This window comes from Dasypus novemcinctus, unplaced genomic scaffold, assembly GCF_030445035.2.
Source record: "Dasypus novemcinctus isolate mDasNov1 unplaced genomic scaffold, mDasNov1.1.hap2 scaffold_203, whole genome shotgun sequence".
NCBI lineage: Eukaryota > Metazoa > Chordata > Mammalia > Cingulata > Dasypodidae > Dasypus > Dasypus novemcinctus.
Window position 1 is genome coordinate 280422 of NW_026688177.1, and position 16452 is coordinate 296873.

Genomic DNA, 16452 nt, shown 5'->3' on the forward strand with positions numbered 1-16452 from the left:
CTTCCCTCTTCCTTGTCACTGACCTCTCTTTCTCTCTGTTTCTTTTCTGGCATGAGAGGGGCGCGTGAGCACCCCTATGACCCCTACCGATGAGCCAGCCCTTTCTCCTCTCGCCCTCCTCTTTCGGACCGTACGAACGGGCGTTTTCCTTTTCTCTGGGCTCGGGGGACGCAAATCGGAACTGCGTCCCTATTGGGTGGTGAGACTTTTCCGTGGAAATCTTTTCTGCTCCCTTGAGGCACTGCGGTCAAGTGGGCTTACAGGTCCAGGTGTTCCACGGACCAGGGACATTCTCAGCAGCCAAGGTGACCGTCCGAAGCGGACGTATGGCTTGTTTGGGCACTGACTGGAGTCGTAACCATCACTTTTTAAAAATAAAGACATAAATGAACGAACGAATGAATGAATAAATAAATAAATAAATAAATAAATAAATGAATAAATAAATAAGAACCCGTCATCTTCAGCACATTTCGCTCGGCCGGAGCACGCCACGCAACCAGGTGATTTTCCTCTTGATTGTCCTTCCTAGCTCCCATAGCAGGCAGTTCCGCAGGTATCCTGTCAAGATTTCCACCCTAAAGCAGATAGCCCTTCTGGCCGAGGCGCAGCTGCCTAGTCGATAAAGCCCCGGGCACTGGTGCCCCTGAGGGCTGCGGGGACACCCGGGTCTCCGCGGATGGCAGGTGGCTCTGGGCCCCAGTGCCCTGCCAGTGGGCCCTACTTGGGAATCCGTGCTCTTGCCTGGGGGGGAGTCGGTTGCAGAGGGGCCTCCCGCCGCATGCCTCTTCAGTCACTTTGGCTGCAGCTGAGCCTGGCACTGGGTTGGTGCATGCTCAGGAGACAGATTCCTGCATGTCTCTGGACAGGCCCCGTGCCAGCCGCGACCTGAGCCTCAGCCCAGGTGCACCACCTGCGCTCAGGTTCTTGGACTTGCCCAGGGCAGCTGAGAGGGAGAAGATGGTCCTGGCCACGGAGGGAAGCAATTAGTGCCGACACCTGCCAGCGGGAGAAGCGCATCCAACAGCCCTGTGGGATCCAAGCACCCTCTCGCTCCATCCGCTGCCTCCCCCCACCCCCTCTTCCCCGGGCGCCGGGCCTCTCGCGCCGCCGTGGACCGCTCTCCGACGCCCGCCGAGCCGGGGCCAGGGCGCAGGCGCCCCAGCGCTGGGCCGGCCACGCCCACCGCCGCCCTGGCGCGCAGGCGCCCCTCACCCCGGCCCCCGCACACTCGCCCCGACCCCGCCCCGCCTGGTTGCTCTGGAGACGGTGGCCGCTGGCAGGAGGTGCCCAAGGCCGGGAGTGGCAAGACAGTTGTGATGGACGAGGGGGCCTTGGCTCCACTCGGGACTTGTCCCCAGTGGCAGTGCCGGGGCAGGTGCGGCCGATAGGCCTCGTGCCGAGACCCACCGCATGCAGCCCGGGGAGCGTGTCCACTGCCAAGGAAACCTCAAGCGCTGGGGGAAACGGGGTTCCGAAACCTAGACACCGAATGCCACCAGGAGGCCACGGGGATGGAAGGGGTGGCGGACCCCTGACGTGGGAGGAGCCTGCTGGCTGGGGACTGGGCTAGAAGAGAAGCTCTGCTATTGTGTCCCGGACAGGTATGCTCTCCTATCTGTCTGGTGAAAAGCAAAGAGACAGAAGAAGCTCCAGGAACAAGAAAGCGGCTCCCTTGCCCAAAGGCAGAGCCACAACTTCCACCGCTAGGGGCCACTGTTGGGTAGGAATAGTTCCTTCCTCACACTGGCTGCAGGGCAGAGGGCTGAATTCCAAGGCAGGGGGAGGGGCAGGGCCCCTTGCCCAAGGGGCTGTGGGGGAAGGGACCCCTGGGCCAGATCGGGGACTGCTGGGAGACCCCCTCTCCATCCGAGAGCTCACCTGGTCCAGGCCAAGGGTCTGGGTTGGGCCAGGCTGCCGGCTCCCTCTGAAGACAGACAGGGGTTCCTCGCCAACCAAAGTCCCTGAGGCCTCGTCAAGCGGGGGGCCAACCTAGGGCCGGCAGGCGTTGCCCTGCAGGTCTCTCCCATGGCAATGGTCACGGACATGCTGTCTCCCATCGCCGTCACCTCCACCTTCGGTCAAGGGAATCCTGGTATTTCCCACAGGCGGCCTGCGGGCTTGGGCCTGGGCTCCCTGCCAGGCCTGTCTCCCAGAGAGGAGAGGCCCAGAGTCTTCCCTCTTCCTTGTCACTGACCTCTCTTTCTCTCTGTTTCTTTTCTGGCATGAGAGGGGCGCGTGAGCACCCCTATGACCCCTACCGATGAGCCAGCCCTTTCTCCTCTCGCCCTCCTCTTTCGGACCGTACGAACGGGCGTTTTCCTTTTCTCTGGGCTCGGGGGACGCAAATCGGAACTGCGTCCCTATTGGGTGGTGAGACTTTTCCGTGGAAATCTTTTCTGCTCCCTTGAGGCACTGCGGTCAAGTGGGCTTACAGGTCCAGGTGTTCCACGGACCAGGGACATTCTCAGCAGCCAAGGTGACCGTCCGAAGCGGACGTATGGCTTGTTTGGGCACTGACTGGAGTCGTAACCATCACTTTTTAAAAATAAAGACATAAATGAACGAACGAATGAATGAATAAATAAATAAATAAATAAATGAATAAATAAATAAGAACCCGTCATCTTCAGCACATTTCGCTCGGCCGGAGCACGCCACGCAACCAGGTGATTTTCCTCTTGATTGTCCTTCCTAGCTCCCATAGCAGGCAGTTCCGCAGGTATCCTGTCAAGATTTCCACCCTAAAGCAGATAGCCCTTCTGGCCGAGGCGCAGCTGCCTAGTCGATAAAGCCCCGGGCACTGGTGCCCCTGAGGGCTGCGGGGACACCCGGGTCTCCGCGGATGGCAGGTGGCTCTGGGCCCCAGTGCCCTGCCAGTGGGCCCTACTTGGGAATCCGTGCTCTTGCCTGGGGGGGAGTCGGTTGCAGAGGGGCCTCCCGCCGCATGCCTCTTCAGTCACTTTGGCTGCAGCTGAGCCTGGCACTGGGTTGGTGCATGCTCAGGAGACAGATTCCTGCATGTCTCTGGACAGGCCCCGTGCCAGCCGCGACCTGATCCTCAGCCCAGGTGCACCACCTGCGCTCAGGTTCTTGGACTTGCCCAGGGCAGCTGAGAGGGAGAAGATGGTCCTGGCCACGGAGGGAAGCAATTAGTGCCGACACCTGCCAGCGGGAGAAGCGCATCCAACAGCCCTGTGGGATCCAAGCACCCTCTCGCTCCATCCGCTGCCTCCCCCCACCCCCTCTTCCCCGGGCGCCAGGCGGCGCCGGGGGGCGGGCGCCGGGCCTCTCGCGCCGCCGTGGACCGCTCTCCGACGCCCGCCGAGCCGGGGCCAGGGCGCAGGCGCCCCAGCGCTGGGCCGGCCACGCCCACCGCCGCCCTGGCGCGCAGGCGCCCCTCACCCCGGCCCCCGCACACTCGCCCCGACCCCGCCCCGCCTGGTTGCTCTGGAGACGGTGGCCGCTGGCAGGAGGTGCCCAAGGCCGGGAGTGGCAAGACAGTTGTGATGGACGAGGGGGCCTTGGCTCCACTCGGGACTTGTCCCCAGTGGCAGTGCCGGGGCAGGTGCGGCCGATAGGCCTCCTGCCGAGACCCACCGCATGCAGCCCGGGGAGCATGTCCACTGCCAAGGAAACCTCAAGCGCTGGGGGAAACGGGGTTCCGAAACCTAGACACCGAATGCCACCAGGAGGCCACGGGGATGGAAGGGGTGGCGGACCCCTGATGTGGGAGGAGCCTGCTGGCTGGGGACTGGGCTAGAAGAGAAGCTCTGCTATTGTGTCCCGGACAGGTATGCTCTCCTATCTGTCTGGTGAAAAGCAAAGAGACAGAAGAAGCTCCAGGAACAAGAAAGCGGCTCCCTTGCCCAAAGGCAGAGCCACAACTTCCACCGCTAGGGGCCACTGTTGGGTAGGAATAGTTCCTTCCTCACACTGGCTGCAGGGCAGAGGGCTGAATTCCAAGGCAGGGGGAGGGGCAGGGCCCCTTGCCCAAGGGGCTGTGGGGGAAGGGACCCCTGGGCCAGATCGGGGACTGCTGGGAGACCCCCTCTCCATCCGAGAGCTCACCTGGTCCAGGCCAAGGGTCTGGGTTGGGCCAGGCTGCCGGCTCCCTCTGAAGACAGACAGGGGTTCCTCGCCAACCAAAGTCCCTGAGGCCTCGTCAAGCGGGGGGCCAACCTAGGGCCGGCAGGCGTTGCCCTGCAGGTCTCTCCCATGGCAATGGTCACGGACATGCTGTCTCCCATCGCCGTCACCTCCACCTTCGGTCAAGGGAATCCTGGTATTTCCCACAGGCGGCCTGCGGGCTTGGGCCTGGGCTCCCTGCCAGGCCTGTCTCCCAGAGAGGAGAGGCCCAGAGTCTTCCCTCTTCCTTGTCACTGACCTCTCTTTCTCTCTGTTTCTTTTCTGGCATGAGAGGGGCGCGTGAGCACCCCTATGACCCCTACCGATGAGCCAGCCCTTTCTCCTCTCGCCCTCCTCTTTCGGACCGTACGAACGGGCGTTTTCCTTTTCTCTGGGCTCGGGGGACGCAAATCGGAACTGCGTCCCTATTGGGTGGTGAGACTTTTCCGTGGAAATCTTTTCTGCTCCCTTGAGGCACTGCGGTCAAGTGGGCTTACAGGTCCAGGTGTTCCACGGACCAGGGACATTCTCAGCAGCCAAGGTGACCGTCCGAAGCGGACGTATGGCTTGTTTGGGCACTGACTGGAGTCGTAACCATCACTTTTTAAAAATAAAGACATAAATGAACGAACGAATGAATGAATAAATAAATAAATAAATAAATGAATAAATAAATAAGAACCCGTCATCTTCAGCACATTTCGCTCGGCCGGAGCACGCCACGCAACCAGGTGATTTTCCTCTTGATTGTCCTTCCTAGCTCCCATAGCAGGCAGTTCCGCAGGTATCCTGTCAAGATTTCCACCCTAAAGCAGATAGCCCTTCTGGCCGAGGCGCAGCTGCCTAGTCGATAAAGCCCCGGGCACTGGTGCCCCTGAGGGCTGCGGGGACACCCGGGTCTCCGCGGATGGCAGGTGGCTCTGGGCCCCAGTGCCCTGCCAGTGGGCCCTACTTGGGAATCCGTGCTCTTGCCTGGGGGGGAGTCGGTTGCAGAGGGGCCTCCCGCCGCATGCCTCTTCAGTCACTTTGGCTGCAGCTGAGCCTGGCACTGGGTTGGTGCATGCTTAGGAGACAGATTCCTGCATGTCTCTGGACAGGCCCCGTGCCAGCCGCGACCTGAGCCTCAGCCCAGGTGCACCACCTGCGCTCAGGTTCTTGGACTTGCCCAGGGCAGCTGAGAGGGAGAAGATGGTCCTGGCCACGGAGGGAAGCAATTAGTGCCGACACCTGCCAGCGGGAGAAGCGCATCCAACAGCCCTGTGGGAGCCAAGCCCCCTCTCGCTCCATCCGCTGCCTCCGCCCCACCTCCTCTTCCCCGGGCGCCCAGCCGGCGCGGGGGGCGGGCGCCGGGCCTCTCGCGCCGCTGTGGACCGCTCTCCGAGGCCCGCCGTGCCGGGGCCAGGGCGCAGGCGCCCCAGCGCTGGGCCGGCCACGCCCACCGCCGCCCTGGCGCGCAGGCGCCCCTCACCCCGGCCCCCGCACACTCGCCCCGCCTCCGCCCCACCTGGTTGCTCTGGAGACGGTGGCCGCTGGCAGGAGGTGCCCAAGGCCGGGAGTGGCAAGACAGTTGTGATTGACGAGGGGGCCTTGGCTCCACTCGGGACTTGTCCCCAGTGGCAGTGCCGGGGCAGGTGCGGCCGATAGGCCTCGTGCCGAGACCCACCGCATGCAGCCCGGGGAGCATGTCCACTGCCAAGGAAACCTCAAGCGCTGGGGGAAACGGGGTTCCGAAACCTAGACACCGAATGCCACCAGGAGGCCACGGGGACCTGACGGATAGGGTCGCCGACGTGGGTGGAGCCTGCTGGCTGGGGACTGGGCTAGGAGAGAAGCTCTGCTCTGGTGTCCTGGACAGTTGTTCCCTCCTGTCTGTCTGGTGAAAAGCCAATAGGCTAAAGAAGCTCCAGGAACAAGAGAGGGGCTCCGTTGTCCAAAGCCTGAGCCAAATCTTCCACTGCTTGGGGCCACTGTTGGATAGGAATAGTTCCTTCCTCACGCTTGCTGGAGGCCAGAGGGCTGAGTTCTCAGGCAGGGGGAGGGGCAGGGCCCCTTGCAGAATGGGCTGTGTGGGAAGGGACCCCTGGGCCTGATCTGGGGCTGCTGGGAGTGCCCCCTCTCCATGCCATAGCTCACCCGGCCCAGGCCGAGGGTCTGGGCTGGGCCAGCCCGCCAGGCCCCTCCAAAGAGGGGTTTCCTCACCACCCAAAGTCCCCGAGGCCTCCTCCATTGGGGGCTTACCTAGGGCCGGCCGGCCTTGCCCTGCAGGTTTCTCCCACGGCGATGGTCACAGACATGCTGTCTCCCATCGCCGTCACCTCCACCTTTCGTCAGGGGAACCCCGGCCTTTCCCACCGGTGGCCTGCGGGCTTCAGCCTGTGCTCCCGGCCAGGCCTCCAGACACCTGTCTCCCGGAGAGGGCAGACCCAGAGTCTTCCCTCTCCCTTGTCAATGACCTCTCTTTCTCTGCGTCTCTTTTCTGGGACGAGAGGGGCCCCAGAGCACCCTGACGACTCTGAGCAATGAGCCTGGGCTTTCTCCTCTCGCCGTCTTTTTTGGGACCCTTCGAACGAAGGAGCATTTCTCTTGGCTCTGGGGCCGAGGGACGCAAAACGAAATTGCTTACATATTGGGTGGTGAGACACTTGCGTGGAAATCATTTCTGCTCACTTGAGGCAGGCACTGCGGTCAAGTGGGCTTACTGGTCCAGGTGTTCCATGGATCGGGTACATTCTAAGCGGCCTTCGTGACCGTCCAAAGCGGACGTATGGGTTGTTTGGGCATTGCCTCGAGTCGTAACCGTCCGTTTTTGGGGAAAAAAAAGTGAGAACCCATCATCTTAAGTACATTTCGCTCTGCCAGAGTACGCCACACCACCAGGTGATTTTCCTATTGATTGCTGTACCAAGCTACCATAGCGGGCAATGCCGCAGGGATTCTGTCAAGATTTCCAAACCAAAGCTGATAGCCCTTCTCGCCGAGGCGCAGCTGCCTAGTCGATCAAGCCCCAGGCCCCGGTGCTCCTGAGGGCTGCGCGGACACCCTGGACTACGCTGCTGATGGCAGGTGGCTCCGGGCCTCAGTGCCCTGCCAGTGGGCCCTACTTGGGAATCCGTGCTCTTGCACGGGGGGGCTGGGAGTTGGTTGCAGGGGGGCCTCCCTACACATGCCTCTTCTTCTGTCACTTTGGCTGCGGCTGAGCCTGGCACTGGGTGCGTGCATGCTCAGGAGACAGGCTTCTGCATTTCTCTGGACAGGTCCCGTGCCAGCTGGGACCTGAGCCTCAGCCCAGGTGCAACACCTGCGCTCAGGTTCGTTGGACCGGCCCAGGTCAGCTGAGAGGCAGGAGAAGGTGGTCCTCACCGCGGAGGGAAGCAAAAGTGCCGACACCTGCCGGCGGGAGAGCCGCATCCTGATAGCCCTGTGGGATCTAAGCCCCCTCTCGCTCCATCCTCTGCCTCCGCCGCTCCCCCTCCTCTCGGGGCGCCCGGCCGGCGCCCGGGGTGGGGGTGGGCAAGCGCTAGGCGTCCTGAGCCGCCGTAGACCGCTGTTCAACGACCGCCGTGCCGGGACCAAACCGCAGGCGCCGCAGCCCGCTGGGCCGGCCACGCCCACCGCCGCCCTGGCGCGCAGGCGCCCCTCTCCCCGGCCCGGGCTCACTCAACCTGACCCCGCCCCGCCAGGTTGCTCTGGAGACAGTGGCCGCTGGCGGGACCTGCCGAAGGCCGGGAGTGGGAAGACAGTTGTGATGGATGGGGGGCGGGGCGTTTTCTGCACTCGGGAGTTGTCCCCAGTGGCAGTGCCGGGATAGATGCGGCCAATAGGCATCCTGCCGAAACCCGCCAAATGCCCTTCGGGGAGCGTGTCCACTGCCAGGAAAACCTCCAGCGCTGGGGGAAGCGGGGTTCCAAAATGTTTACACCGAATGCCACCAGGAGGCCACGGGGACCTGACGGAAGGGGTCGCCGACGTGGGTGGAGCCTGCTGCGTGGGGACTGGGCTCGGAGAGAAGCTCTGCTCTGGTGTCCTGGACAGTTGTTCCCTCCTGTCTGTCTGGTGAAAAGGCAATAGACTAAAGAAGCTCCAGGAACAAGAGAGCGGCTCCGTTGCCCAAAGCCTGAGCCAAAACTTCCACCGCTAGGGGCCACTGTTGGATAGGAATAGTTCCTTCCTCAGGCTTGCTGGAGGCCAGAGGGCTGAGTTCTCAGGCAGGGGGAGGGGCAGGGCCCCTTGCAGAAGGGGCTGTGGGGGAAGGGACCCCTGGGCCAGATTTGGGGCTGCTGGGAGAGGCCCCTCTCCTTGCCATAGCTCACCTGGCCCAGTCGAGGGTCTGGGCCAGGCCAGCCTGACAGGCCCCTCCGAAGAGGGGGTTTCCTTGCCAACCAAAGTCCCTGAGGCTTCCTCCAGTGGGGGCCTACCTAGGGCCGGCCGGCCTTGCCCTGCAGGTCTCTCCCACGGCGATGGTCACAGACATGCTGTCTCCCATCGCCGTCACCTCCACCTTTTGTCAGGGGAACCCCGGCCTTTCCCACCGGTGGCCTGCGGGCTTTGGCCTGTGCTCCCGGCCAGGCCTGCAGACGCCTGTCTCCCAAAGAGCGCAGACCCAGAGTCTTCCCCCTCCCTTGTCAATGACCTCTCTTTCTCTGCGTTTCTTTTCTGGGATGAGAGGGGCCCCAGAGCACCCCGACGACTCTGAGCATTGAGCCTGGGCTTTCTCCTCTCGCCCTCCTTTTTGGGACCCTACGATCGAAGGAGCATTTCTCTTGGCTCTGGGGCCGGGGGATGCAAAACGAAACTGCTTACCTATTGGGTGGTAGGACACTTGCGTGGAAATCATTTCTGCTCACTTGAGGCAGGCACTGCGGTCAAGTGGGCTTACAGGTCCAGGTGTTCCATGGACCGGGTACATTCTAAGCGGCCATCGTGACCATCCAAAGCGGACGTATGGGTTTTTTGGGCATTGCCTCGAGTCGTAACCGTCCGTTTTTGGGGGAAAATTGTGAGAACCCATCCTCTTAAGCACATTTCGCTCTGCCAGAGCACGCCACGCCACCAGGTGATTTTCCTATTGATTGCCATTCCAAGCTACCATAGCGGGCAATGCCGCAGGGATTCTGTCAAGATTTCCAAACTAAAGCAGATAGCTCTTCTCACCGAGGCGCAGCTGCCTAGTCGATCAAGCCCCAGGCCCCGGTGCTCCTGAGGGCTGCGGGGACACCCAGGACTACGCTGCTGATGGCAGGTGGCTCCGGGCCTCAGTGCCCTGCCAGTGGGCCCTACTTGGGAATCCGTGCTCTTGCACGGGGGTGCGGGGAGTCGGTTGCAGGAGGGCCTCCCTACACATGCCTCTTCTTCTGTCACTTTGGCTGTGGCTGAGCCTGGCACTGGGTGCGTGCATTTTCAGGAGACAGGCTTCTGCCTGTCTCTGGACATGCCCCGTGCCAGCTGGGACCTGAGCCTCAGCCCAGGTGCAACACCTGTGCTCAGGTTCATTGGAACAGCCCAGGTCAGCTGAGAGGGATGTGGGAAACAAAGGCATGTTGTTTCCATCGAAGCAAGTTACTTCTTTGACCACTGAGTCAAGCTGTCCCTTATGATTATCGGTGCGGAGCACAATCTTGGCTGGGTCAGCACACCTGCAGGCAGAACAATACCTATAGAACAGAACCACCTGGGCAATAGGATTTATGAGCATAGTTACTTATTTTTATAATTATAGTTCCAGTAAAGTTTGTTGGGTTTCATCAATCACTAGTTAATATTGAACGAGGTAAGGGTAACAGGTAACTTGATTTTGTGTTGAATGTCACGTAGGTTAGGGGTATATATACTAGCCCCTCTCCTCAATAAAGTTGTCTGATGAGCTTGAGAAATCAATGCTCTAAGTTTCCCCGAACCGAATCTTTCTTTGTCTTTCATTCCCGATACCTCGGGTCACCGAACAAGACTCCGACAGGTGGTTCCCAGACATGGCGCTCGAGGCAGAGGATTCATCAAGGCACGGCAGCGTAGGACCTTCCACCTCTGTATCGGGAACGCGGAAACCTGAAAAGCCTTTTTTAAGGTAAGGAGCGTCGAAATTAATTAACCCGGGTAAATTGCTGCTTCACATTATTAAGTTTTGCTTTCCGTTAGCATCAGGGTATGGGTAATCAACTAGGACGCTTGGAAGAATATTCACAGGTTTTGAAAACACTGTTGCACAGTGTAGGCGTCACAGTTAAGACTGCAGATTTGTTAGAATTGTTTGCTTTGTTTCAAAAGCATTGTTATTGGTTTCAACATCAAGGAAAGAATTTAATGAATGTTAAGCAGCAGAGGCAAGTAATGAAAGAATTGAGGAGAGCATATCAGAAAGGAGAGAATATACCTGTATCAGTTTGGGCCTTAGGACAGCATATTGCTGCTGCATTAGATGCTTCGCAGTCTGACGAAGAGGAAGAGATTGTTCTTTTCTCAAGGGAGGAAACTGCTATGAATGATACAGGTAAAGATAGGAATTCGGAGGAGAAACAGGAAGAAGAGGAGTTATTTGAAGTTAGAGACACAAATCCATTCTTAACTAAATCTATGTCGGAGCTAAATATTTCTAAAGTAAACATATATCCTAATTTGACTCATGAGGTTCCTTCTGCACCTCTGGAACAGGGAAAATTACCTAGTGGACTTTTCTCTACGGACATGCCTTATGTTCGTAGCAGCTTTAAGCCAAATCCTGTGCCTGTTACTCCATTAATGAGATGTCTTTTATCGGGATCTAGTCAAGGTGAGCCTCTGGCTATGCAAGCTGTAGCAGCTTTTCCTGTAACTATTCAACAAATTCCTCCTGATGCTCAAAACCCACAAGGGGGAATTTATGCTCATCATGAGCCTCTTTCTTTTAAAGTATTGAAGGACATCAAACAGGCATGTACTCAATATGGCACTCAGAGTCATTATACTATTGGATTGGTGGAAGGACTTGCAAATACCTACAGGTTCATACTTTGGGATTGGGACATGCTGACTAAAACAGTATTGAGTGCTGCTGAGTTCTTACAATTTAAGACTTGGTGGACAGATGAAGCTGCTATGAGAGAACGACGAAATAGGGCTCAAGATCCACCTGTTAATATTACTGCTGAACAATTGCTAGGCTCTGTAGCTTGGACAGGTATTGAGAGGCAGCTTCGTTATGATGATCAAGCTGTTAATCAAGTGAGGCAGTCATGCTTGGCTGCATGGAGAAGGATTACAGCTCCAGGAAAGCCTACACAGTCTTTTGTTAAAGTGGTTCAAGGTGTTAATGAACCTTATGTGGAAATTATTGCCAGATTGACTGATATGCTTACTAAGACTATTGAAATTCCTGAAGCTAGAGAGTTAATCCTGCTAACGCTCGCTTTTGATCAAGCTAACAATGAGTGTAAGAAAGCTATCCGGCCTATTAAGGCCGCAGGTGGGTCTGTCCTTGATTATATAAAAGCTTGTCAGGACATTGGTTCAACAACCCACCAGATGGCAGTGTTAGCTTCAGCTATGAGAGGAGGAAATAACCTGAAAAAGAAAGGGAATTGTTTTAAGTGTGGAAAAATTGGACATTTTCAAAAGAATTGTCGGTCCTATGTCAATCAAGCAGGTAGAAGACCTCGTACTCCATCAAAAATTTGTCCAGTGTGCCATAAAGGATATCATTGGGCTAATGAATGTAGATCAAAAATAGACTGGAAAGGCACACCTATAAAATCGGGAAACCACTTTGCGGGCCTAGCTCAGGGCCCTCAGACAAAAACTATGAGCCTGGCCGACCAATTTCCTGTCAGCAACGGTCAGTATCATTCATTCCAGTCTCAGAATTAAGAGCGGCTACTCAAGGTAGTGCTGCTGTTGATCTTCCATCTACTGAGACTAAATTGATAACTTCTGAGGGAGGCATTCAAACAATTTCTACAGGAGTAAAAGGGCCTTTACCTTATAATACAGTAGGCATTGAAGTTGGAAGAAGTAGTTTAACTATGCAGGGATTGTTGGTGCAAGTAGGAATTATAGATAATGATTTTACAGAGGAAATAAAAATAATGGTTCAAGCTGTTAATTCTATTCAAATACAAAAAGGACAATGCATTGCTCAATTATTACTGCTTCCCTATAACAAACCAGCTACTCTTCCTTTTAAAAGGAAGGGGGGATTTGGATCAACTGGAAAAAATATGTATTGGCAAACTTTTGTAAATGATGATAGACCTGAAACTACAATTACAATTAATGGAAAAGTGTTTTTTGGCTTAATAGATACAGGAGCAGATGCATCTATTATAGCTAAACGTTATTGGCCTCAATCCTGGACTTTGCAGAAAGTACCGACAGTTTTTACTGGAGTTGGTACAATGACTGATGTTTATCAAAGCACTAATATTTTTGATGTTTTAGGCCCTGATGGACAAAAATCTACTTTACAACCTTATGTGGCTGATGTGGGAATTAATCTGTGGGGCTGTGATTTGTTAAGCCAATGGGGTGCTTTCATTCATATTCCTACCTTATCGGAGCAGGCTAAAACATTATATATGGATATGCAATATAATACTAGAAGGAAAGGAGATAGGAGGGGAATTGGATTTTCTTCCAGTTCATTGGGTCCTGAACAAGAAAATTTATCTTAGGAGCCATTGAAAGAAAGGGCAGTCCCATACCAACTACTTGGCTTACTGAAGCACCGGTATGGATAGATCAATGGCCCCTAACAGTAGAAAAATTAAATGCCCTACATAGTTTAGTTAAAGAACAGTTGGAGCAAAAGCATATAGAACCTTCTAATAGTCCTTGGAACTCTCCAGTATTTGTTATTAAAAAGAAATCTGGAAAATGGAGACTCCTGATGGATTTAAGAGCCATAAATAAAGTTATGAGTCCTATGGGAGCACTACAACCGGGAGTTCCACAACCATCTATGATTCCAAAAGATTGGTCTCTTATTATAATTGATTTAAAAGATTGTTTTTTCACTATTCCTTTACATCCTGCTGATAAAGCAAAGTTTGCTTTCTCTGTGCCTTCATTTAATAATCAGGCACCTATGCAAAGATATCAATGGTGTGTTTTACCTCAGGGTATGATGAATAGTCCAACCATGTGTCAATTATTTGTGCACCAACCTCTTCAAAAGTTATGTGATCAATTTCCTGAAGCAATGATTATTCATTATATGGATGATATATTATTCGCTCATGCTTCTGATGAAAAATTACAACAATTATTTGTTATGGCAGAAAAATTTTTACCAGAATATGGGTTACAAATAGCCCCTGAAAAATTTCAGAAAGAAGCTCCATTCTCTTACTTAGGCATGAAATTGTCTGAAGGGTGTATTACATCTCAAAAGGTGCAAATTCGTAGAGATAAATTAAACACTCTTAATGATTTTCAAAAACTTTTAGGAGACATTAATTGGATTAGACCTATGTTAGGAATTCCTAATTATATGTTAACTCATTTATTCCAAACTCTGCAGGGGGATTCAGACCTTACTAGTGCACGTTCTTTATCTGTAGAAGCAGAATGAGAATTAAATTTAATAGAGGAAAGAATTTCACAAGGACAGTTAACACAAATTGACCCTGGAAAAATTGTAGATTTAATTATATTTTCCACTGTGCAATCTCCCACAGCTTTACTGTGGCAGGAGGGAGTTTTGGAGTGGATTTTCCTACCTAATAATAAACAAAAGAGATTACAAACTTATTTACAAAAAATCATCAATATATTAGCAAAAGGACATGTGCGCTTAATGCAACTTAAAGGGTCTGACCCTGATCGCATTATTTGTGAATTATCATGGGAAGAAATTCATCATCTATATGTAACCAACCCTCAATGGCAGGTAGCTATCAGTGACTTTCAAGGTGTTATTGATAATCATTTTCCTACTTCAAAATTACTTACTTTCTTACGAAAAACTACTTGGATATTACCTAAGATTATAAAATCTCTACCTTTGGAAAATGCATGAACAGTGTTTACTGATGGCAGTAGTAACGGGAAAGCAGCATTTGTTAGCAAAGGAAAAGAACAGGTTTGGCAGACTCCATTCACGTCTGCTCAGCGTACTGAACTTGCTGCTATCATTAAGGTGTTAACAATATTTAAGGAAACTTTGAATATTGTCTCTGATTCTGAATATGTATGCCTTACTGTTAAGCATATTGAAATGGCTCATATCTTTATTACTGATGAATTATCTCAACTTTTTGCTGATTTACAACATCTCATTAGATTGAGACAGCATCCTATTTATATTACACACATACGTTCTCATACATCTTTGCCTGGACCTATAACAGCAAGTAATGCTCGAGCTGATTTATTAGTGGGGTGTTTACATAGTGCTCATGATTACCATGCTTTAACTCACATTAATGCTAAAGGCCTGCAAAATAAATATCAAAAGCTTACTAGACTACAAGCGCAGGAAATTATTCGTACTTGTCCGACCTGTGGACCACTGACAGCAGTGCCTTTTCAGGCTGGAACTAATCCCAGAGGCCTGACTCCCAATCAATTATGGCAGATGGATGTTACTCACATTCCATCCTTTGGTAAATTACAATATGTTCATGTTTGTATTGACACTTATTCTCATTTCATTTGGGCTACTGCTCAAAGTGGGGAACGGTTTCATCATGTTCGCTCACATCTATGGTCTGCTTTTGCTGTGATGGGATGCCCTCTAAAGATTAAAACTGATAATGGACCCTCTTACATTAGTAAATCTTTTGCTTCTTTTTGTAAAAAATATGCTATTGAACATGTTACCAGCATTCCCCATAATCCTACAGGTCAAGCTATTGTTGAACGATGCCATCATACTCTCAAGACTATGCTTTTAAAACAAAAAGGGGGAGATGATGGTATGAAATCACCTAAAGATCAATTGGCTAAAGCTTTATTTACCTTAAATTTTCTTAACGTTTATGATTCTATGACACCAGCTGAATGTCATTTTGGACATTCTCAAAAATCCACAGAAATTGCAGAATCTGAGAATCAACCAGTATTTTGGAAAGATGTTTTAAGTAATGAATGGAAAAAAGGCAGGGTTAAAGTATAGGGGCGAGGCTATGCTCTTATCATTTCAGAAAATGGAGAAGAAATCTGGCTTCCGGCAAAAAGGATTAAACCTAGGACTGAAGAAGTGGTGTCTTCTACACATATGGATCCTACTGATAGTGAGTGAAACCGGCAATGGTAATGGTAATTACACATATTGGGCTTATATCCCTAATCCCCCAATACTTTGAGTGTTAACCTGGAAAGACCCTTCTTTTCCTGTCTATTTGAATAAAACTATTATATTTCCTGGACCCGTGGATGATAGGTTACCACTTAAGCCACGAGAAGAAGGACAAAAGATTTATAATCTCCTTCTTCCATTTGATTTCCGACCTCTTTGCATTGGCAATCGCCCACCATGTATGGCTGTGAAAAATAGAACTATGATCAATTTTAGCCATAATAATACTAAATCTTTGGTAACTTTATTCCCATCCTATCAATACCAAGAATATAAGTATCCAAGTTATAGTTGTCCTAAGAGGAATGCTGGTGATATGCAAAGATGGTATGAATGCCATATGGGAAGAGGATCTGTTGTTTTTAATGATTTCTATGGAATAGTTTGGGAAAGTGCCCCTATGGGGAATCCCAACAAATATAAGGGCAGATTTATTTGGTATGGTATAAATAGCTTGGGACAACAAATTAGTAATATGCAGTATCCTTTTCATGATTCTCTTGATATGGATGAGAAAGTAATCTTTACCAAAAATAATAGTGATTGGAAAAATATAGGGAAATGGGTTCCTTTTCCATGGTGCAATAGCACTGGAGTCCATGATCAAAAACAAATATGGAAAGTCTTCTTAGGAGTGGCGTCTACTTCTGAATGGAAAGGTAATAAAAGTATGGATGGACGATATTTACAATTAGATCAAATTCATCATTTTCAATCATGTGTCAGAGATCCACATGTGTTTGTGGTAGGGAAGGCTACCATTACTGAAAATGCTTTATTTTATAAGGATGGCGCTTTGTATACTTGCTTGTCTGAGAATATTTCACAGAATGGAGATATTATCACCATGGCTCACCGAAGACGAGGAGTGTGGATCCCGGTGAAAATGAATTGGATGTGGCAGTCATCACCTGAAAGTCATCTTCTTTTCCACCTGGCTCAAGGACTGTTGAAATGATCTAAGAGATTTTTGGGACTTCTCACAGCTGGCATTCTTGGCCTCATTGGTGTCATCACTGCTGCTGCCACTGCTGCTGTTGCATTGCATGAGATGGTGC

At 52.4% G+C, this 16452-nt stretch overlaps 1 long non-coding RNA gene across 1 annotated transcript; it reads left to right on the forward strand.

Moving 5' to 3' along the window:
* The first annotated feature begins 14498 nt into the window (after window positions 1-14498).
* LOC131277628 (uncharacterized) lies at window positions 14499-15931 on the forward strand. Its single transcript, XR_009184767.1, has 2 exons — window positions 14499-14699; window positions 15240-15931. It is a non-coding gene; the product is annotated as an uncharacterized lncRNA (long non-coding RNA).
* Window positions 15932-16452: the final 521 nt, after the last annotated feature.